This window comes from Bemisia tabaci, chromosome 4, assembly GCF_918797505.1.
Source record: "Bemisia tabaci chromosome 4, PGI_BMITA_v3".
Taxonomy (NCBI): domain Eukaryota; kingdom Metazoa; phylum Arthropoda; class Insecta; order Hemiptera; family Aleyrodidae; genus Bemisia; species Bemisia tabaci.
In genome coordinates, this window is record NC_092796.1 from 20790190 (window position 1) to 20796590 (window position 6401).

Sequence of the window (6401 nt, forward strand, 5' to 3'; positions counted from 1 at the left end):
AAGCCGACTTAAAGACATTCAGAAAGAGAAGCAGAGAGGATGAAGTTCTCCACGCGATGCTGAAGATCGGAATGGAAATGTTCTTATCAACTTTCCATTAAAGTTTCTACTATGGTTTCGTTGCAAACTGCAGGTAGAGAATAACCAAGTGATAATTCCTTTGGCATATGATTCAATAATAACGATGAGCGCATTGGCGAAAACTGAAAACCGACCCTTGCCTCAAAATCTGTGTCGTTAATTGGCGTATTTTTGAGCTTCCCACCTCAGATAATTTACTAACAACACAGACACCATTTTAAATAGGTGAGTCAAGCTAGTCTTGCGATTTCACAAAAATTAAAACGGCCGTCATCTTGTCGTGAAATTCCTCAATTAACTCTTGGATGTCCAAGCCAGGCCAAATTGATCCGAGGTTTGATAAAAACGCGTGCCCCACTGGTTGAATGGGGCCACCGGTGCATAAGAGTTTTGGAAACAGGTCTACAAATACATCCTAAAAAAAACGTCAGGGTGAAATTGAGAAAAAAAAAGGGGGGGGGGACGAGTGTTAACACAGCCGAAGATAGGAGGGACGTATTTGGGCCTCGTTTTTTAACTTCTCTCCCGAATCTGGGCAACATCCCATTGGCAGCAATGCAGCCTCGAGCGTAACATCGCGAGTTCACGCCTGGCGCCATCGCGCCTTCAATTTTGCAGATGCAATACGGACATCCATCAAGCACGAATAGTTGTATCTCTGCGCCGTCATCAACGATCGTTCTTTTCTTTGCTCTATCACCATACTGACAGAGTTTGTTTCCGTTTTATACGGAGAGCCAGCGCCAAATTATCTGATTCGAGAGTGTAAAATTTTGACATACATTTTTACATCGGGGTATTCAAGTGTAGCAAGGATCAGGTAATTTGACTGGTCACAGCCGATGGGCTCAAAATTTGAGACCCATCAAATTTCCGAAAACTCGCGTAACTTTTAAACACTAAGTGCCATGGTTCATTTTAGTCCTTTTTTGTAGGGGTGACTTCCTGGATTATATTTCACCTTGCCAGACTGTCGAATTCCGACGGGAAAGGGTGACCAGACCGCCCGGAGGTTCCGAAAAATTGGGTAAAATTTAACCCGAAATGAACATGGGAAATGATGAAGACCATTCAACCATTTCTTAGGGGTCTGTTTTTAGTCTAGAATCGTCAGTTTTCACAACCCTAATATTTTCGGTGTCTGTTTCTCCACGATCTTTGAAAGTAGCCCACTCTGAGGATGCCCTCATACGGTTTGCCCTGTCATCCGTTGATGACGTGTGTCTTTGATTACTATCAAATATTCGCGATTGATTTCCTCGTTGCTTTACATTTAGTGTGACCGCTCTTAATCGTTGTCAATAAATTGTCGATTGCATTAATTTTTATCGTGAAATCAACTCTGTTGTTACCATTCAACATACAATTATTTGGTTCAACGGCTAAATTTATGCGTTTTCTAAAACATTTTCGGGGCACTGTTTTCTTCGATCGGCTCAGCGGGCCGATTACTGAAAGTTCAAAGCAGCCCGATAATACATCGAAATACGATATATAGCATGCTCAAGATAGGGCTATGTATTGTCTTGTCGTGCTGACATAGTTTCAATAAGCGGCTTGCTGGCAAGTTTAGACAGTAATACTTGAAGTGATTTCGTTACCGTTTTCTACGACATTGTAATGGATATTTTCCTCTCTTCAAACCGAGATCTCCATGATAGCAGCGAAGATAGTAGTTCTGCGGACGATGAAGCCCTATTCTTAGAGATGCTTGGAACCTTTGAACGGCAAAGGCGAGTCAAAATTCAAGGATTTGTCGAAAACAATATCCCTCAGCTAATGGACAACGATTCCAGGGACACTTTCGCCTAACAAGGGAACATGTGGAGGTAAGCTTGAATTACTGAATGGTTTTTGTTTGACAGTAGTTATCTTAGTCATTGACGACAATATGTCGCAAACTTAGTGCTGCGTTCTCAGTATGATGGAGAAGATATTACTTATTTCTCATGTATGTATGAATGGAACAAATTTCCTTTGATCGAGGGCCCTTTTTTTTTTGAACCACTAATGCAAATGCACTTACACACACACTTGGGCGAATACACTCAAAAATGTACATTTTGATTTGACCAAAAATTTAGAGACTCCATTACGCTCAGAGAGCAAATTTCATGCAAAATTACCCTTCAGACCCTAATTTTGCGTAATTGGTAACTGATTTGATGTAATTAAACTGTAATTTATTGTTTTGGTGTGTTTGAGTTATTCCTACACAGAGCTGGAGATTCCTGTCCCTCCCACCCAACGTCCTGGACGTTCACGTCGATCTCCTCTCAACCGGCTCCTCCTGACTCTGTGGTTTTGGCAAACAGGGAGTGTTATAGGTCAACAGCTGAACGTTTTAATGTGACAGTCAGTATGCTCATTACGACATCAATGAGATGTTAATGATCATTAGTTTGCATACCGCGACCCCCCCCCCCCCCCCTCACTCTCTTACAAGGAAACTTTTAAAAAACAACGTTTGAATGCTTAGTTTGAGACCAAGGCGGAGACGAAAAAAGCTGTGAAAATTGTTTACTCCCAAATCTCTCAAAAAATGTTGTGAAGTGTGGGTAGTAATCAAAGGGAAGTTCGGAATGTGAAGGTTAGATCAGGGAGTGTGAACAGCGATGCGGGGTTAGGATTTGACACTCCTAGGGTTGATTTACCGCAACGCTGCAAAAGTTTTGAAAGATTGGGGGAAGAATTTGAAAGGAATAACAAGGTTGTTGAAAGTGGTTTGTCTTGATGTAGAGGTGGACTCGGAGGATGGCGTGGGATATCCCCTCCATTTTGGCCTCAACTTGAGAGCTATTTTTGAGCTTGGGAGTTGACTTCAGAGAAAACCAGTGGCACCATCGTGTTTCTCGCGAACTCGTACTTAAGAATCAATTGTCATATCGCAAATCCCTCACTTATGCAACATCTCCATTAGATGAGCCCCAAATAACTATCCAACTGAGTACGCCTGCACAACCAAAGCAGATCGCTCGTGGTTGAAATAACGCTGTAAAATGAATAACTCATTGGAACACTACTTAGATAAAATGAAAAAGATAGAAAACACACTTTTTCACTCAGTTGAGTGATTTGGCCAACTGGCGCGCTTTGCTGAACTTTATCCGGAATTTAGTTAAAAATTGAATACTCAATTCTGATTGGTCCAAATTCAAACGGTAATACAGCAATCATCCATCCAAAAATGAGCCGAGTCGAGTCGCGGAAATTCGTCTCACGAGTTCCGGTCGCTGCGTCTGTCGTTCGCAAAGCATTCGAGGTAGCAGTGGCTAGAGTCCCTTTACACTGAGAGTCAAGACAACACCCTTCATGGAGTCACAAACGGGAATAAAGATTACAGAAATTGAACGTTTTTCGTAATCTTTGATCGGCCCATTCTCGAATTCCTTTCTTCGTTCCTTCCCTCATTCCGTTTGTTCCTTGCCGAACCCGTAATTCCCCGGTCCATTCCAGATTATAATCTTTGCAATCGGTGAAACTGTAATCTTTATTCCCGTTTGTGACACTGTGAAGGCCTAAAATACGGGAACCAATCAGAAATGGATTCAAATTGTCTTGACTCTCAGTAAAAAGGGACTCTAGCAGTGGCGAGGCGCGAATGATCGACTATCGATTTTTCCCCATTCGAAGATGGGTAAAGAATCGATTATTAAGGTGTTCGATGGGAACACCCTGCTTATCGATCCTTTTCCGTAGGTTTTAACGGCGGATCAGTCGATAGATCGCAAAGCACGCCACGCCACTGCGAGGTAGCCATTCAAATGCGCGAGGGGAGCCGTTGCCCCCGTCTGAAAGCTGGGCTATCAACCGGGCCCAAAAATAAAATTTCGGGATCGGCCAAGTGCCGGTGCTCCACGATAGGCCTCTGGCCGGAGTCTAATGAATTAATGTTCGGTTTTATTCCCAATTAACGTTCAACCAGATTCAAGTAATTAGTCGAAACCGCATCCACTTACATAATGAGAGACGTTAAAGCTGCCGCACACAACGCTCACGCAGCGTTGCCGAATTACCAGTCTAACTGAATTTAAGTCGTCGTTCAGCTTCAAAGCTCTTGTTGGTACAGACCTTCTCAAAAATAAGCGTACCGCTCGTACGTGAGTTAAGATATAGGAGATCCTTTTAATTAAAATTTTGATAATTTTTGGTTAGTTACATCGCACTGGTTTTACGAAGTAATTCATGAGTTTCGATTATCATTGAGCCGGAAAACTCCCATGGGAATCAATTCCATACAGCAAGTTAAGCATCTGAAGATGGCAAAGTGGTGATGACTTGATCACCAAGACTGAGTAGTGATATAAATGGTGATTCCCTCCAGAAGGATCGGTTTACAGTCAATGTTCACTTTAATAGGGCCGATCGCTGGATACAGGGTCTTGAATAACACATCGCACGCTGCGATGAGATATAGATAACACGCTGAATTCATTGAAATGTGATGGAATGTTAATTTCATTGAGGTGGAAAACCAAATCCACGATTACGTCCGGCGAAAAAAGATGTGCAAAAGTGAACTCAAAGGAAGCAACCTGCGCGACTTGCAACTTGCGTGACAAGGGCTCATGGAAAATCCTACCGCACTGAAAAAAAAAAAAAAACACATTGGATCTAGAGTCCAGACTCTGGAAAACATTGACAAGAAAAAATACTCTTCATTCAATCGGATTTTTGCTTGAATCAAAACGAAATCCGCTTAAATTAAGAGGCTTGGTTCTTGATTTAAGCTGGATTCTGATTGAGTCAAGAGTATACTTTTTCTTGTCGATGTTTTACAGGGTCTGGACTCAAGATCCAATGTGTTTTTTTTTTTTCCAGTGCGGAATAGTAGGAGACAGGAATACATACAGTCACCTCAGTCGCAGTGCATGGCAACAATTAAAGTTTAGAGATGGTCTAACAGCACTAAATTGCAATATTCTTAACAGACGGAAGACCCAGATTATACAATTTCCAATCTATGCAATAGTCCTATTTCAATCACCCCTAACGTACAGTCTGACTCTGCTAATGAATCGAGTTAGAAAGGAGAAAAAAAAAGATGACCATAAAATAATTAGAGAATTGAATGTAAAATTAATGGAGAACAATTTTTAACTTCAAAACAAGGTGGCTTGCCTAGAAAGCGTGCAACGGGGATTACAGAGCATTATAGACCATTCATACAAATTCCCCGAAGTTAACAAATAAATTAAATACAATAAATGTTAATAAAAACGAAGATTTGTGAGGAGGTTTGGACACCCAAGGCATTATTATTGATACATAGTAGGCAAAAAGAGTGTTACTTAAAATCGTGAAATCGAAATATTTTTGCTGGCAGTCGGAGCCTTTCACCCCAAGCAAAGCCTTAGTCTCGGGGTGAGAGAAGTCTAAGGAGGCGTTATGATAACATTAACGACATAAAAAAGTTAAACGATGAAGGCTTGAAACTGGAGCGCGAAGCTGAACATGTAAAACAGCGTTATAAAGAATCCAAATCAGTTGCAGATATATGCCCCTGGTTGGGCCTTTCGCCCCAACAAATTGTTTTTTTCACTCAAGGGACATACCCCTTTCAACTCTCCCTCCAGCTATATCCGTTCAAAACATATTCAGCCGTCCCGGGACTTTTGCCCCACCCTGTATATTAAGTTCATCTGACGCCGCGGATTCAAAGGTCCCACACCCTGGTTCACGATCAGAGACTAGATTTTCTTCAGGTACGGGTTATCCTGGTCGGGACACGTTCTGATCATGGGTTCTGGTAGCTAGGTCAGGGCGGGCCTGTCGGCGCGGTTAGATCACAAGTCCGGCGAAGGACTGATTTGGTGTTGGAATAATGATAAAGAGGAAAGTCCTTGTTACAGAGGGTGGGTTGTGGGAGGGTCGCGGATATTGCTGCGTCATTGGGGCTCTGATCAGCCCGCAGCCGGTCGACGGCGGCACCAGTCAACTTAACGCCGCGCACGGTCTAAATAGCTGTCTCCGAGCTATGAATGGGCCGGCTTCCTTCTAATTCGGCCACTGTTCGTGTCCGTCGACGCATCACAGCCGAAAATTAATAACAAGTTAATAAAGTTAGCATGTCAATGCTCATTCCTGCACCAGGAATTTCAAGAATGAATTTTTTTTAAGTTTACGTGGTATTATCAAGGGATCTGAGCCAAATGTATACTCAGAAGCTTCTGCAGTCCACTGCTCGTGCCGAAAATGTAGGCCCGAAACGGTCTACTTCGATGTACCAGAGCCTGCAAGCCTAAGTTGACTTTCTGTGATGCTACAGATTTGTAACACAACTGCGAGTATTTGATGTATTTAATTCTGTCAAAGAACGG